Here is an 18,241-nt window from a genome sequence, read left to right on the forward strand (position 1 = left end):
CCTGGCCGATTTGGATGCCTTTTATTTCTTTGTGTTGTCTGATTGCAGAGGCTAAGACTTCCAATACCATGTTGAATGACAGTGGCAAGAGTGGACATCCCTGTCTTGTTCCTGACCTTAGGGGGAAAGCTCTCAGTTTTTCCCCATTGAGGATGATATTAGCATTGGGTCGTTCATATATGGCTTTTATGATCTCGAGGTCTGCTCCTTCTATCCCTACTTTCTTGAGGGTTTTTATCAAGAAAGGATGCTGTATTTTGTCAAATGCTTTCTCTGCATCTATTGAGAGGGTCATATGGTTCTTGTCCTTTCTTTTATTGATGTGATGAATCACGTTAATTGTTTGCAGTGGAATTGTTGCAGTTTTCCTTCCAGTTCTATTTTTTGGAACAGCTTCAAGAGAATAGGTGTTAACTCTTCCTTAAATGTTTGGTAGAATTCCCCTGGAAAGTCATCTGGCCCTGGACTCTTGCTTTTTGGCAGATTTTTGATTACTAATTTGATTTCCTTACTGGTTATGGGTCTGTTCAAATTTTCTATTTCTTCCTGTTTCAGTTTTGGTAGTGTATCTGTTTCTAGGAATTTGTCCATTTCTTCCAGATTGCCCATTGTATTGACATATACTTGCTCATAATATTCTGTTATTATTGTTTGTATTTCTGCTGTGTTGGTTGTGATCTCTCCTTTTTCATTCTTGATTTTATTTATTTGGGTCCTTTCCTTTTTCTTTTTGATCCAACTGGCTAGTGGTTTATCAATTTTGTTAATTCTTTCAAAGAACCAGCTTCTGGTTTCATTGATCGGTTCTGCTATTTCTTTGATAGCATTAGTTTCTGCTCTAATCTTTATTATTTCATGTGTTCTGCTGGTTTTGGGTTTTATTTGCTGTTCTTTTTCCAGCTCCTTAAGGCGTAAGGTTAGGTTGTGTATCTGAGATCTTTCTTCCTTTTTTAGGAAGGCCTGGATTGCTATATGCTTTCCTCTTATGACTGCCTTTGCTGTGTCCCAGAGGTTTTGGGTTGTGGTGCTATAATTTTCATTGACTTCCATATACTTTTTAATTTCCTCTTTAACTTCTTTTTGGCCCATTCATTCTTTGGAAGGATGTTCTTTAGTCTCCAAGTATTTGTTACCTTTCCAAATTTTCTTGTTGTTGATTTCGAATTTCATAGCATTGTGATCTGAAAATATGCACGGTATGATCTCGATCTTTTTGTACTTGCTGAGAGCTGATTTGTGCCCCAGTATATGGTCTATTCTGGAGAACATTCCATGTGCACTGGAGAATGTATATTATGCTGCTTTAGGATGAAATGTTCTGAATATATCTGTTAAGTCCATTTGGTCCAGTGTGTCATTCAAAGTCATCGTTTCCTTGTTGATTTTTTGATTATACAATCTGTCCATCGTGTGAGTGGGGTGTTGAAGTCTCCTACTATTATGGTATTACTACCGATGAGTTTCTTTATGTTTGTGATTAATTGATTTATATATTTGGGTGCTGCCACATTTGGTGCATAAATGTTTACAATTGTTAGGTCTTCTTGGTCTATAGAGCCCTTGATTATGATATAATGCCCTTCTGCATCTCTTGGTACAGTCTTTATTTTAAAGTCTAGATTGATATAAGTATGGCTATTCCAGCTTTCTTTTGTTGACCATTAGCATGATAGATGGTTCTCCATCCCCTTATTTTCAATGTGAAGGTGTCTTTAGGTGTAAAGTGGGTCTCTTGTAAACAGAATATAGATGGGTCTTGTTTTCTTATCCATTCTGTTACCCTGTCTTTTGATTGGAGCATTGAGTCCATTGACATTTAGAGTCAGTACTGAAAGATATGAATTTATTGCCATTATGATACTTGTAGAGTTGGAGTTTCTGGTGGTGTTCTCTGGTCCTTTCTAATCTTTGTTGCTTTTGGTATTTATTTATTTATTTATTTATTTATATTTTCATCTTTTCTCCCTTCAGAGAGCTCCCTTAAAATTTCTTACAGGGCTGGTTTAGTGGTCATAAACGCCTTTAATTTTTGTTTGTCTGGGAAATTATTTATCTCTCCTTCAATTTGAATGACATCCTTTCTGGATAAAGAATTCTTGGCTGCATATTATTCTGATTCAGTACATTGAATATATCCTGCCACTTCTTTCTGGCCTGCCAAGTGTCTGTGGATAGGTCTGGTGCAAACCTGATCTGTCTTCCCTTATAGGTTAGGGACTTTTTTTCCCTTGCTGCTTTCATGATTCTCTCCTTGCTTGAGTATTTTGTGAATTTGACTATGATATGCCTTGTTGATGGCTGGTTTTTGTTGAATCTAATGGGAGTCCTCTGTGCTTCCTGGATTTTGATGTCTGTGTCTTTCCCCAGGTTAGGAAAGTTTTCCACTATGATTTCTCACATAACCCTTCTAACCCTATTTCTCTCTCTTCCTCTTCTGGGACCCTTATGATTCTGATGTTGCTCCTTTTTAATGAGTCACTGATTTCTCTAATTCTTAAATCGTGCTCTTTTGCCTTAATCTCCCTTTTTTTCTGCTTCATTATTCTCTATAAGTTTGTCCTCTATGTTGCTGACTCTCTGTTCTGCCTCATCCATCCTTGGCACCACTGCACCAATCCGTGATTGCAGCTCAGTTATAGCATTTTTAATTTCATCCTGAGTAGCTTTTACTTCTTTTATCTCTGCAGAAAGGGATTCTAATTCATTTTTGACTCCAGCTAGTATTCTTATTATCATGTTTCTAAATTCTGGTTCAGACATCTTACTTGTATCGGTATTGGTGAAGTGACTGGCTGTCGTTTCTTCGTGCTCTTTCTTTTGGGGTGAATTCCTTCGGTTTGTCATTTTGAAGGGAGAAAAGGAATTAATGAGGTATAAAAAAATTAAAATTAAAAAAATTAAAATTAAAAAAATATTAATTCAAAAATTCAAAACACACACACACACAAAATTAAATAGCTGATGCTGGATCCTAGGTGTGTTTTGTTCAGTGTGTGGAAAGTGGCTTGATAGATTCGAGAAAAAAAGAGGAAAAGAATTGTTTGAAAATTTGAAAAAATGAATACACTGAAGTAGACTAAGATGAGATGATGGAAGTAAAACAGAATTTGAATAAATTTTCACAAAAGTAAAAAATATAGTAGAGACAAATTTTTTAAAATATTTTTAATAAAAAATGATAATAAAAATGAATTTTTTCTTTTTCTGTATTCAAGAAAAAGAAAAATGAAAAAGAGAAAAAAAAAGAAAAAAAGAAAATTGAATAGATGGACCAGCTAACAGACTCAAACATGACTGAAATTCCTTCATTTTCCCCTAGAAGTCCAACTATGAGGTGCTTTGTAGTTCATAAACTAAGCAGGCATGAGACTTGTGTTCCTGAAGAGCGAGGTTGGCCCACTTGGGCAGGGTTTAGTGTAACGGGTCTGTTCTCCACTAGATAGCGCTGCTAGCCTACTGGGGTGAATTGTTGTGGCACTTGTAGGTGCGTATGTGCATGTGCAGGAGTGGTGAAAATGGCATCACCCACCTACCCAGTCTCTAGTATCGGAACTCTGTTCTCTCTGGTCAGCCATCGAGCACCAGTCTGTCTTAGGGTTCAGTCCACCCCCCATTTCCATACTGTCCATGACCAAGCTCCAGGAAGCACATCCCTCCTGAGTTTTGCCTCAGATGCAGCTGCCTTCTCCAGCCCCCCACTTCTGAGGAACTGCAGCTTTGACCCACTCTGTCCCTCTGTGGAGGGTCTCACCGAGCAATGGCCAGGTGCCGGGTGCACCCAGGAATGCTTGTGGGACTGTGCTGCTGCCGATGCCCAGAGACTGTGGCCAGGTGCCAGCCCACCCCAGAAAAAGTTTGCAAGACAGTGTAGCAGCAGTGCCTCAGGGATTATGGAAAATCACAACACACATCTGGCACCAGGCTTCACCCACAATGAACTTGTTCCAGTAGCAGCAAATGTGGCCATTCTCTGGGGTCTGCTGGGCCCAGGTGGTCTCACAGCCTCTACCAAATGTCCTTCCAGCAGTGGAACCACTTCTTCCCATGTGGCCCAAGAACCTCCTAGACCCCACTCTGCTCTTGGGTATTCTCCCTTCCCACCAGAGCACCTCCAGGTATTGAGCTGCGGAGTTTCAGACTCTGCGCTCCCCCTGTTTACAGTCTTAATAGAATTTAAACCCTCTCTTTTCTCCTTTCTCCTTTCTCCTTTCTCCCTTTTTAGTTTAGTCCCTGCGGCTGTTTCCAATTTTCCACTTTCTCTCCAAGCTGCTTTTGGGGAGGGGTGCTTTTCCCATAATCTCCCCACCATCTCCATCCTCTCTCTGCACGCAAGAGCACCTCCCTGCCCGCTGTGGCTTCTCTCTCCCCAAGTTCACCTCTCCATGCTGCGTACCTGCTGAATTCTGTGGTTCAGGTTGTGCAGATTGTTGTGTTAATCCTCCAGTTTTCTAGGTGTGCAGGATGGTTTAGTGTTGGTCTGGCTGTATTTCATGGATGCAAGACATACAAAACTTCCATGCTCTTCTGCCATCTTGGCTCCTCCTCCTGAAAAGATCAGTTTTGACAAAGTCATTACCTAATCTGCAGAAGTTAACTTCATTAAGAAAACCAGTAAGTTGGAATTCAGTTTCAGTATTGCATAGCGGGGCTTCCTTATGCCTCATGCTAATGTGTATGTGTAAGGTTTCTCTCCTCTGATCCCTCCCCCACTATCCTATTTTTTTTAAAAAAGATATTAATGTATTAAAGAACACTAATGCCTTACTTTTTTCTTTTTTGTACTTTACTATTATATGTTCCAAGTTTAATAAATATTCATTGTTTCCTTTCTGGATGTTATTATAATTAGTTTCATCAGTGATTATTGCTGAAAGTAATTTTGTTGTATAGAAGAATGCTATAAAAATATCTTCGTATATCAAAAGTGCAAAGTATGCCTCATTTCTGTCCAACTGTTTAAACATGTCTCTTGTCAAGCAGAAGAACTGCTCTTAACTTGGTTTCTTTCTTCTCTTTGTGGTTCACTTTTTAAGTTGTGTTCGAAAGGCTCGATTACCAATATTTAAAGGCAAGCTTTGGAGATCTTTTTGCTATTTCAAATGTTTTCTTATGCATGGACTTAAAAATTGTTGCATACAATATTCGGTTCTTTATGCCATCTGCAATTTATTTTTCTATGAGATGTGTGGGGGAAAAAAGCAATAAAAAGATTATATAAGTTTCTGTTTTGATATTCTCAATATCCCAGGTATTAGAGTTGGAAATATCTGACTGACTTGACAAGGTAAGACCAAAATATGGGCGATCATATTGCAGGAGGAGGGAAATCTAACATAATCCAGAGGATTGGGCCAAATCTTGCTGGGCCTCACCTAGCATTCCTACCCTCCTTTTATTTTGTGTTTTACCATCCACTTATAAAGCATTGTTTGATCGATTGAGAAGAGTAATTGAAACATACCCAAGGCTTTGTGTGGAAATTATCTTTAGTCTTTTTAACCAAAGATCTTTTTTACTGGTTGCCCAGATTTAGGTAGGAATCCAGTAAGAACCATTCAGATTCCTGTAACAAAGGAAATTTACAGGAAGGAATATTTTGTATTTCATGAGGGTTGTGAACTGTAAACACAAAGGACTTGCCTAAACACTGTGCTTAAGGAACTTGTCCAAATTTTAACTTCTCTTCCATCTGTATGTAGGTCATGGCTTGTGTCCTTCAAACTGGCCCCAGCTCCCTTATTTAAATCTTTGCTCTGGGGCGCCTGGATGGCTCAGTTGGTTAAGCGTCCGACTTTGGCTCAGGTCACGATCTCACGGCTTGTGAGTTCGAGCCCCACGTCGGGCTCTGTGCTGACAGCTCAGAGCCTGGAGCCTTTCAGATTCTGTGTCTTTCTCTCTCTCTCTGTCCCTCCCCCACTCACACTCTGTCTCTCTCTGTCTCTCAAAAATAAATAAACATTAAAAAAAAGTCTTTGCTCAAGAAATTATGATCCTACCAAACAACAAAACAGACATTGTCAAACCCAACTTGCCAAACCATTTTCAGTAATTTTCCACTTACTCCTTTCTGTAATCTTCCATTTCCATTTAGTCACCTCGTCTCTTTTTTGTTCCCCTTTTTACTTTTCCATAGTCCCTTTTTGTTCCCTGTCTTCTCTCCCTTTAAAAACATCAGTCACCTTTATCTTAGTTGGAGTTGAACTCATTTCATACTGGAATCTCTCTCCCCTTCTATAAATAAATGAATAAAATCTGTCTTGCCACCTTTAACAACTGTTCAGTTGTGTTGTTGTTTTTTTTGTCAGGGACACATATGTTCTATTTGATTGATTTTATTTATACAGTAGATGTTTCTGAAAATGCTTGGTAAAAACAATCAGGCTTCTCACTCTTAAACCACAGAATAAGGCTCTAGTGAAATCCCTGTTTTTTTTTCAGTTAGGAAATTATATATGTCAGTATTAAAGTAGAATTATTTGAGGATTTATACAATTAGAATTATAAATTGAGCATAATCCATCTATAGGTACCACATCTTCTTTGATTTGATGAACAGAATTGAAGAATTTCAAGATAAATATTGAAGAAATGTTTGTCAAAAAATACATAGAGTTATTTCCCCTTTAGGGTGGAATGGGTTAACTAACACAATATGTTTAGCCAAGAGGAAAATATTTGGGTATGGCACACATCTTACAACATGTGGAGGAGAATCTGTCACAACTTGATCCACAGTGGTTGAATTAAATAGAATGACTTTGCTTGTGCTTACTAGCTATTTCAAATGTTTACTACGCCTACTGTGTCTCAAAAGCCTACTCCCTTTTTTTTTCTTATTTTCTTTTTTAAACTTTTGACAACAAAACAAGCAACATTTTATGACACAGAAAGTAGCAATTACCACACAGGCCAGTAGGAATCCGATCACATCCAAAGAGTGGTCCTGGAAACAGGTGAGGTTGTAACAAGCTGGCCGTAGGTGCTTGGCTCCTTTGTGCCATATGACAAACTCAGTCCAGAAGACTGCTCCATCCAAAGGCTTTAGAAGCTGATCATGATGAATGGTTGATAACCACATACCATTCTCTTTGTAGCTGGAGGAAAATCAAATAATTTATAGAACAAACTGGAGAAGTATGTTGATTTTCACGTGGAGGGTAAAAATGAGTGCCACATAACCCTGGAAGAAAAATCTATCATTTTTCTTAGAGATGATTATAGAGATCTTAACGGGCTAGAATTTGCTAATGTCTAGGATTTCAAGCTGTGAAGAAAGAGAAGTTGGGCAAGGACAAGTATTTCTAGTTCAGAAAGGCAAGAAAAAAAATTGAAATACATGATTTCTGTGTGCAAATTTTGAATTATCCAGTCAGGAATTATTAATAGATCTGTTGAGCAAGTTTCAAAATATTATTATAATCCAGAGATAGGATATAAGTCCATGATGAGGTTAATGGACATGTCCGGGCAGAGCTGATCAGGAGCTGGTATTGACATGATAGCAGTGAAATTAGTGATTAGAAGTGTGGAAGTGGATTGTATTGGCTTGAAATCCTGACTCTGACACTTGTGTGCTTTTTTTAGTGTTTCTGTTCCTCGGGTTTTCATTTCTGAATGGATAGGAATAGTACCTTTCTTATCTGATTATTTTGAGGAATTATGTATTGATTCTTGGATTTGACCCTATCATTTGGTGACCCAGTTTGTGTTTGCTGTTGTAGTTTTTCTTGTTGGTATTGTCATTTTAGAATCTGGAGAGTGCTCAGCATTCCACTTTCAGGCATTGCCAGTTTCATTGGTTTCTACTGTTGAAATGATTATGAACTAACAGACAAGGAAGAAGGCTAAATAAAGAGGGCTTACAAACTTTAAATCACAAAGTACTACAACATGGGACTGTAGCAGTACAGTGGAGGTAATATCTGTGTCTGTCCTGTAAAAACCAGTGAGAATGCTGGGTTTTTGAGAGGAGAGAAGTAATCCTGAAACATATTTGTAATACAATAAGCAAAGACTATAGTGAAGAAGTTACTTACTCCCTACAAAGAATTTACTAGTACAATGTGTACCATATCACAAACATTCAGTATACATCAGCTAATTTTCTTTTTTGGGCACAGCTTTACCTTATTAAAAATTTTAAAATGTAGAAAGACATCTATATTAGAAAGATGTGACTTTACATAAAACCATCAAATGGAAGATACAATCCTTAAAAAAAATGTGCTTCTCGTGGTGCTTATTTAAGATGAATAATAGTTGGACTAAATTAAAACTAGATAACATTGTTTTTAAAATGCAAATGTCCATTTAAAATGCAAATGATACTATAACCGATATATATTCAAGCAAAATTTTATTTCTAAAGTCATTATGAAACCAAAAGGAGAAAATGCATACATAATTATGATATAATTATGTATACATAATAATAGGAATAATAGGAATAATAATAATAATAGGAATAATAATAGGAATAGTAACATCCTGAACTAATTTGGAAACCAAATATTTCTGATACAGAAAATTTGACTTTTAAAAGGAATATTCCAATATATCTCTTCTAAGTCAATTGCTTTTTGATTTTATGGTTCTTCTACCAAATAAGACAAAAACAAGCATAAACAAAATTAATAGAATTTAACTAAATTTTATAAGTAGTGTTGACATAATTTTTAATCAAGTAAATTTGAAAGCCCTAGTTATTTATCATTTATCTGTGGTGGGATCAAAATATTACCATAGAAAATTTGGGAAGTATTTAATGGGAATTTGAGACTGATCAGGTCATACTGGTTTACAGAAAGTAAACTATTTTAGACGAGTTTTAAAACAATTTAGTTCTCATGCTGAAAGAAAATCATAATTGTGCAGATTAGTACTATAACAGTACTAATCTTTTTTTTTTCTGTTTACTTTTTTTGATTTTTTTTGCATTTCCCATCTAGCTTGGGTAATGAAACTAGACTGGTCAGTTTTATTCCAGTTTCTGTAAAACTCAGTTTTCCTTCCTGGTTTTCTGAGACTTGCGTGTTGGTTCAGAGCCCTGTGGGAAGTGTTGGAAAGCAGGCATACTCTGTACCTCCTGTTTTTCTGAACCTCGCAGATGATGCCAGTTTTGATATTTTCCTCCTTTTCCTTCTCCAGACGTCCAAACGGATTCTTTGGACAGAGGTGTTTGGAGAAACTGCTTTTGCGATTTTACATGTCAGAGCCTAGACAAAGTATGTTTGAAGATACAGACACTAGTCTCTGCTGCTTAGAAAGCTTCTGGGTATAGTCTCCCCAGTGTAGGGCATAGGGCCAGGTATGTTGGTTGTTTTGATCTTTGGCTGTTTTGTTTCTCCTTGTTTTTTTGTATTGTGGTTTGTTCTCTTGTTTTGCTTTGTTTTTCTTTTTTTTTAATGTTTTATTTATTTTTGACAGAGAGAGAGAGAGACAGAGACAGAGCATGAGTGGGGGAGGGGCAGAGAGAGAGGGACACATAGAATCTGAAACAGGCTCCAGGCTCTGAGCTGTCAGCACAGAACCCAACACGGTACTCGAACTCATGGACTGCGAGATCATGACCTGAACTGAAGTAGGACGCCCAACCAACAGCCACCCAGGCACCCTGCTTTGTTTTTCATTTTTGCCCTAATCCTGGGGTTTAAAGTTCAGGGCTGCAGGTAAGGGGCAGAGTGGCAAGGCCAGTACAAGTGGTACCCGTGCAAAGGAACCCAGCTGGCATCACTATAACAACATTCATGGTTCCCGACTTCAACTTTGTTCTCAGTGCTTCCTCTTAATCTTTCTGTTAACCACTTCAGTGATTCTTTTTATTGATATTTCAAAATTTATCCACTATTCTTTGTTTTAAAATTTTTAAACATTTATTTTTGAGAGAGACAGACAGAGTGTGAGTGGGGGGCGGGGCGGTGCAGAGAGAGAGGGAGACACAGAAACCAAAGCAGGATCCAGGCTCTGAGCTGTCAGTACAGAGCCTGACTCAGGGCTCAAACCCACGAACCATGAGATGACCTGAGCTGAAGTCAAATGCTTAACTGACTGAGCCACCCAGGCACCCTAAAATTTCTCCACTGTTTTTAAACCTGTTACAAACTTTTCCCCTAAAACCATTGAAGAAAACTTACTGTGCCACTCAAAATGGGTTATTGATGGCTATCTTCAAAACATTGAGCAGATCTTACTCATAATTGTGTTCATGTCAGGACTCATTTTTGCTCACCTGACCTTCATATTAGCATCTCTCTAGAAATAGTATCTAGTAAAAAAAAAAAAAATGTACTCGTGAAGAATCATTAATGACTCACTTCAACGCATTGAGCAAATCTGTACTAGACATTGTGTTCAAGTTCAGTCTAACAGCTGCTTTTCTGGCCTTTACGTGAGCGATGTTACCAGGTTGATCCACAAGCAAAGGAATGCCCACCTTTGGATCCCCGTGATAGATCATCAGTTCCACCATGAGTTATACAAGCTTCAGTTTTTGGATGACCTAGAATTGAGAGAATTTTACTAAAATTATTTTATAAGGGGGCGCCTGGGTGGCGCAGTCGGTTAAGCATCCGACTTCAGCCAGGTCACGATCTCGCGGTCCGTGAGTTCAAGCCCCGCATCGGGCTCTGGGCTGATGGCTCAGAGCCTGGAGCCTGTTTCCGATTCTGTGTCTCCCTCTCTCTCTGCCCCTCCCCCGTTCATGCTCTGTCTCTCTCTGTCCCAAAAATAAATAAACGTTGAAAAAAAATTTTTTTTTAAATAAATAAATAAAAATAAAATTATTTTATAAGTCTTTAAAATGAGAAATGAGCATTATAATGCACTGAATCTAGAGGCAGTATTTTTTAGATAACAGAATATTATATATGTGAAATTGCATTTAAATTGCTTTCAGAGCTCAGAGCAAGAAGCATGTAAGTCTGCTGGAGAGGTAAGTGAAGACTACATGAAAGAAGTGGTGTGTCATTTGAACTTCAAAAATGAACACAAGATTGGCAGGTGAACAAATTGGAAGAACATTTTGGATAAAAAGAAACATGTGCAAAAAAGAGGGGGCATGTTGGAAACATTCTCTTAAAGTAGTGAAGTCATTGAGTCTGATATAAAGGACTTCAGGGCAGCAGAAAGGGTGATGGTGGTGACACTGGAAACAGAAGAAGGAAAATCCACATTTATTCATGAAACGTATTATTAATTAATGAAAAACATTGTATATTTTTTCCTATAGAAAATGGAGTACAATAAAAGCGCTGTTATTTTTCAATAGCATGTGAAATACCCCTGCAACTAGGAGAAAGATAGATAGGTGTATGGAGAGAATTAAAAGACAGCAACAATTTTGGAAGTTATTGAAAAATTCACCTGTGAAAAGTAATTACACCTGAAATAAAAGTATTTTGATTTGGGCCATAAGGAATGTAATGAAATGCCAACTCTTACATTTTTTCCTTAATTTTCCTAGGACTGGAAATAATAAAAATAACTTGTTTTATTTTTTAATGTTTCAATAATAAATGGTCACTAAATTTGTTTTTTGTTGAGCTATTATCGCATTGCTCAGCTGTTATGTTTTCAGTATTTGTTCTCCTGAGTCATACCAAGAAGGTCATTCTGGGGGATCCACATATACAGCCGAGTATTGATTGGGTCCTAAGGTTTCTGGCTTCTTGCCATCAAACCACCATAAAACCTGTTAAGATAAAATACTTTTCTGTAGTTGAACTTCAAAGTTACAGCATATTAGGATTCTAGGGCGATTCAAAGACATCCAGTTAAATCCCTTCCATATGATGGATAAAGAAATGAGGGCCGGAGGTGTTAGGTAACGAGAACCAGTAAGACACTGTTATAATAGAAATGCTCATATAACATGTACATATTTTTTATGTTAAGTCAACTATGGAGTAAAGTCACATATTGTGGCGTAGGCAAATCATAGTGGCATAATCAATGACAAATTCAGATATTTAAGAAATTGTAAGGCTGTCATGATTCTACAGCAGAAAACAGTGACAAATTAATCTACACATTTATGTTGCTATATATACTAGCTCTCATTTTCTAAACTTAATATTAGCCTGTATTTGTTTTTGGCTCTTAAGAAGGGAATTTACTTATATCCACTTTTTTCTCAAGTTATTACATGGAGTTTTGTATCTTTTGATATACAAAAAGGCTAATATATGCAATCAACTACTTATGAGAAGTATTTGTATTTCCTTATAATTAATAATTAATTCTGCTTAGGAAATAAGTATAACTTCTTTTAGATTATAGATTGTTAAAACACTACCCCCAAGAAAAATTTCAATTGATAAGTTTTGACATGAATCCAGAGTATTAACACTACTGCTGGTTTGGAAATTCTTTCGATGTAAACAGAGAAATTCTTTCGATGTTGATAATGTATAAATAGCAGTGTGGCTGTTGAAAAAGTTCCAAAATTGTAATGCTAAAATTTATTCAGCTGACTTCCAGTACTTAAAAAATGAAGCACAAAGCATTGACGGCATTGTTTAACATGGTTTATGTATATACCAGTACCAAAATACGGTGCCGATTTTGGAATTTCCAAGCAATCCCCATGACTTGGATTATAATTTACTAGTGTTTAACTTCTGTTTGTTAAGCAGAATGTAAAGTAACTTTAGATTTTCAGCAAAAAAAAATTAGCATAGGTGATTAAGTGAAGATTCTATCAGATGGGAAACTAAAAAGTAGTTCGCAAATACCCAAAGACCCCAGGTATTTTTAATATGTTAGTAGAAACTATTATATCTTAAGGTGAAGGATGCATCTGAGCCCTTTACATGCAGTCTTCCCTCTGCATGACTCCTTTTATTCCTTCTTTCTCCATCAGGAGCAGTAGTTAGAAGCAGAGTCCATTTGAGGCCAGATTTTATAATGCACAGGGTTCACTTAAGGACAGGACCCATCTCAACTATCTTTTATTTTCTTGTTTCAGATTTTAGTAGGGCCCAGTCAACCAGGACAGACTGATTTTTCTTTCTCTAAATCATCGTGGCTGGCTTAGATACCTGGACACGGCTTGGTGAGCTCTGGCCATCCTGAAAAGCACACTGAATAGGCCTATTCAAAATTTAGAGGAAATAAAAGGATTATATGGCATGTGTAAAAACTGCATGGTGCATTCAGATTTTTATCAATATTGCTTAACATTATTGTGCTAGTACAGCTACTGTGAAAGTTTAACTTTTTTCTGATAACATCTACAGCGTGCACAGGGTCGTCAGGAATCCTTCAGTGAAAAGGAACAAATGATAAGGTAGAATTTAGTGATTTTGTACCTGCCCACAATACCATTATAATACCAAAATTTCATCGTGCACCTCATATATAAATATATATATACACACACACACAAACACATACACATATATATATAATTCACATATGGTATATAGATATATATTACAGTGTCAATGTCAAAGTTACTGTCAGACACCCTCGGTACTACTTTAGCCCCTGCTGTGTTTTATTTTGGTTTTTAAATGGATATCTGAGGTAAATCTGTAGGCATAATAGTTACCTGTCTTGCAGGAAATGTTTATAATCAAAACTTTTACAGAGCTTGACATATTAAGTAGCTGTTTGCTATAAGATACTTTACCTTCTGTGGAATCTGGCAAGGGCTGATGCAATCACGTCGGCACTTTTTTCTGTCATGTTACTGACCGTGGTCCCCAGAGTAAAAACCACAATACCATTTTTTTCCAGGGCTCTGGGAAAACTTTCCCATTTCCTGTGAAAAAAGAATTTGCTCTATCACAAAAAAAGGAACAGCAAAGCAAACACTATTTAAAGGACAACTGTAGAAACAAACACATAAAATATAATCAGGAATTAAGGGAGCAGCTGTTTTTTTAAATTGTAAAATGCATATAAATTTTACCATCTTATTTATGCCTAAGTATACAGTTCAGTAGTGTATTCGTTGTGCAACCAATCTTCAGAACTTTTCTGTCTTGTAAAGCTGGAAGTCTATACCTATTAAAACTCTCTATCTCCCTCTTCCCTAGCCCTTGGCAATCATCATCCTACTTTCTGTTTCTATGAATTTGACAAGTCTAGATACTTCATGTAAGTTGAGTTGCACAGCATTTGTCTTTTTGTGACTGGCTCCTTTCACTTGCTGTCAACTTAGTCCGTGTTGTGACATGTGTCAGAATTTCCTTCCTTTTAAAGGCCAAGTAATATTCCATTTCTTGTTCATACCATGTTTAGCTTATTACTTTATCTCTTGATGGCCACTTGGGTTGCTTTTGCTTCTTGGCACTTGTTAATAGTGTGGCTGTGAACATGGCTGTACAAATCTGTCATCTGGATCCTGATTTCAGTTCTTTTAGATATATACCCAGAAATGAAATGGCTGGATCATTTGATAATTCTATTTTAATCTTTTGAGGAAACTCCTTGTTGTTTTCAGTAATGGATGTTTTTTAACAGATCTAATCCCTCATATCCTGGGAAAGAGATGTGTCCATGAGGTCAATTTTCTCTATTATATATATTTGTGCAAATGAGTGTATGTGTGTGTGTAAGCAAGAAATTAAAGAGCCGGCACACAATAGTGTGGAGGAGATACTCTTAGAGAGTATTATATTCAGACTCTTTATAAATAATGCTATCAGTTACTACTGTGGGGGCCCCTGAGTGACTCAGTCAGCTAAGCGTCCGACTTTGACTCAGATCATGATCTCATAGTTCGTGAGGTCAAGCCCCATGTAGGGCTCTGTGCTGACAGCTCAGAGCCTGGAGCCTGCTTCATATTCTGTGTCTCCTTCTTTCTATTCCTCTCCCGCATTCATGCTCTCGCTCTCTCTCTCTCTCTCTCTCTCAAAAATAAATAAATATTTTTTTAAAAAAACTTTTTTTTTAATTACTACCGTGGATTTTTGGAAGAGAGCCACACAGCATTTATCGTTTATTGTTATACTTCTACTAAATCATTTGTGTTTATTCCAGGCAGGTTTTCTGGAGAATTATTTTACTCATTAGAATTTCATTTACCTGACTATGAGCACTAGAAAATGTTACTTACGATTAAGATGAGTTTATATCTAACATTATCTCAGCCTTATAATTCTTTATACCTTGCCTTCAAATTTTTCAAAATTTCCCGAACTGTGTCCTTAAATTACTGATTGCTGACATTGAGGAGTATGGTATTATAGTTTGAACTTTTGTGAAAGCATCCTACGAATCTTCTTTATAACCCGGAAATATACTTCTGTAGCTACATATTTGAGTAACAATATTGCTGGGTTTGTCTACATATGATACCATATGCCCTGAAATTATATTGTAAAATTGATGTCTCATCAGAATGTGCTGTGTGTAGCTGGAAGTCAATGGAGGGGCCCTGGTCTTCACCACAGTGAGTGTCTCAGAGAGCACTTGCACTGCGGTGGGAGAAGTATGCAGGGCTTTGTCCAGCAGACATGTGGTCATCCTCCTTAGTAGCTCAGTTCAAACTATATAAGGCTCCTGGTGAGGACATATTTGCCTGCAAATGTTTCAGAATCATCATGTCTTGTCCCTGATCCATGCCAGTTAAAAACAAATATTACTTTCTATGCTAGACTAACTCCACGTTGCTCAGTGTACCCTCCTACCAAAAAAAGAAAAAAGAAAAAAAAATTGTAGAGGAACAAAAGTTTCCTGGATACCTGGTCGAAACCATATACTAATCTTTGACTTTTTTTTTTTTTTTTTTTTTTTTGCTTCTTTTCTTTAAATTGGTTATTCTTTTCTCTCTGGAACATAATGATCTAACTTTCCAATATAAAAACTCTACTTTCTCATCCTAATCATTGTCAAAAAACTTCTTTTCAAAAATGTTTTTACAGAAAAAGGAAACTGTTTTCAAGCTTTGGTGACCCTGTGGACTATATTTTGTAGAGCATTCTTCAAAGTATAATTCCACCCAGATGACATTATTTTTTTTTTAATTTTTTTTAACGTTTTTATTTATTTTTGGGACAGAGAGAGACAGAGCATGAACGGGGTAGGGGCACAGAGAGAGGGAGACACAGAATCGGAAACAGGCTCCAGGCTCCGAGCCATCAGCCCAGAGCCTGACGCGGGGCTCAAACTCACGGACCGCGAGATCGTGACCTGGCTGAAGTCGGACGCTCAACCGACTGCGCCACCCAGGCGCCCCCAGATGACATTATTTTTAATATGAGGATCACTGAACTTTCCTGTAATTCACCCAGTGCATCCTTGTAACATGTGTGATTTCAGTGATGTGTACCAACAGTTAAGGTTACCTGTTTTCAGTGTTTTGTTTCATTGGCCTAAAGCTTCATCATTTGTACTGTGGAAGATGGTTCCTTATGGTATTACAGTAATATATCCTCTGTGGATTAATGACTGATGTGGACTGGTTGTTCTCATTCCCTGACATGCTTATGAAAATAATTTAAGCTTATTGCAAGAAAACTTACAAAAGTATAAAAAAATCACAAAGAAGGAAATAAGAGTTACTCATGCTTTATATCAGGATATGCCTGGCTTAATATTTTGTATGCTTTCTTTTTTTAAATTGAAATGTGATATATAACATTGTGTAATTTAAGGTACACAACAGGTTGACTTGATACATTTGTATATTGTGATATGATTGCCATTGTAATTATAGCACCTCTATTGTGTCACATAATGATTTCCTTTCTGTGGTTGGAATAATTAAGATCTAGTCTCTTAGGAAATTTGAAGACTACAATACATTATTTTTGTATTCACTATACTCTGCATTAGCTCTCTAAGACATACTTACTGCTACTTGCGAGTCTGTACCCTTAAACAATATCTCTGCTATTTCTCCACTTTTTTTGGTGGTTAGCCCCTGATAACCACACTAACCTCTCTCTGTTTTTTATGAGTTTGGCTTATTTAGATTCCACATATAAGAGATATTGCATATTTTTTCTCTGTCCTTTTGAAAAGATAAACAAAATTGGCAAAGCTTTAGACAGACTAAGAAAAAAGACTCAAAATTAGAAGACGTTATAGTTGATAATTCAGAAATGCATAGGATCACAAAAAACTACTATGAACAATTATATGCCAACAAATTAGATTACCTAGAAGAAAGGGATAAATTCCTAGAAACACAGAACCTATCAAGACTGAATTATGAAGAAAGAGAAATCTGAACAGACCAATAATGCGTAAAGAGATCGAATCAGTAATCAAAAACCTTCCAACCAGAAATTCCCAGGAACAGACAGCTTCACTGGTGAAGTCTAACAAACATATAAAGAAATATTAATGCCAATCCTTTTCAAATTCTCCCAAAAACTTGAAGAGGAGGAAGCACTTTCAAAATCATTCTCCAAGGCCAGCATCACCCTGATACTAAAGCCAAATAAGGACACCTCAAGAAAGAAAACTACAAATCAATATCCTTGATGAATATAGATGTAAAAATTCTCAACAAAATATTAGCAAACTGAATTCAAGACCATATTAAAAGGATTATACACCATGACCAAGTGGGATTTATTCCTGAGATGCAAGGATAGTTCAATATATGGAAACTAGTAACTCTAATACATCACATTAATAGAATAAAAAATAAAATAATCCAATCCTCAATAGATACAAATACAGGTTTGATATAATACAACATCCTTTCATGGTAAAAAGAAAACCCTCAACATATTGGTCATAGAAGGAATACAACTCAACATAATAAAGGTTATATATGGCAAATCCACAACTAACACTATACTAAATGGTGAAAAATTGAAAGCTTATCCTGTAAGATCAGGAAGAAGATAAGTATACTACTCTTGACAGCCCTATGCAATATAGTACTAGAAGTCCTAGATAGAACAACTAGGCAAAAAAGGAAGTAAAAGACATCTGATTGGAAAAGAATAAGTAAGTTGTGTTTTTTTGCAGATTATATAATTTCGTATATAGAAAATTCCAAAGACTCACCCAAAGAAACTATTGTAACTAATCAACAAATTTACTAAAGTTGCAGAATATAAAATTGACATACAGAAATCAATTGCATTTTTATACACCAGTAGTGAAACATCTAAAAAATAAACAAAAATGTCCTATTCACAAAAGCATCAAAAACAATAAAGTATCTAGGTATAAATTTAACCAAAGAAATGAAAGGTCTATACAACAAAAACTATAAGACATTGTGGAAAAAAAATACAAGACTCAAATGATAAGACCTCCCATGTTCATGGGTGTA

General features: G+C 36.5%; 1 pseudogene; it reads right to left on the minus strand.

The window, feature by feature from the left end:
- Window positions 1-6,775: 6,775 nt before the first annotated feature.
- Window positions 6,776-14,321, minus strand: LOC125164872 (UDP-glucuronosyltransferase 2B31-like; annotated as a pseudogene).
- Window positions 14,322-18,241: the final 3,920 nt, after the last annotated feature.

Source organism: Prionailurus viverrinus, chromosome B1, assembly GCF_022837055.1.
Source record: "Prionailurus viverrinus isolate Anna chromosome B1, UM_Priviv_1.0, whole genome shotgun sequence".
NCBI classification, from domain to species: Eukaryota; Metazoa; Chordata; class Mammalia; order Carnivora; family Felidae; genus Prionailurus; species Prionailurus viverrinus.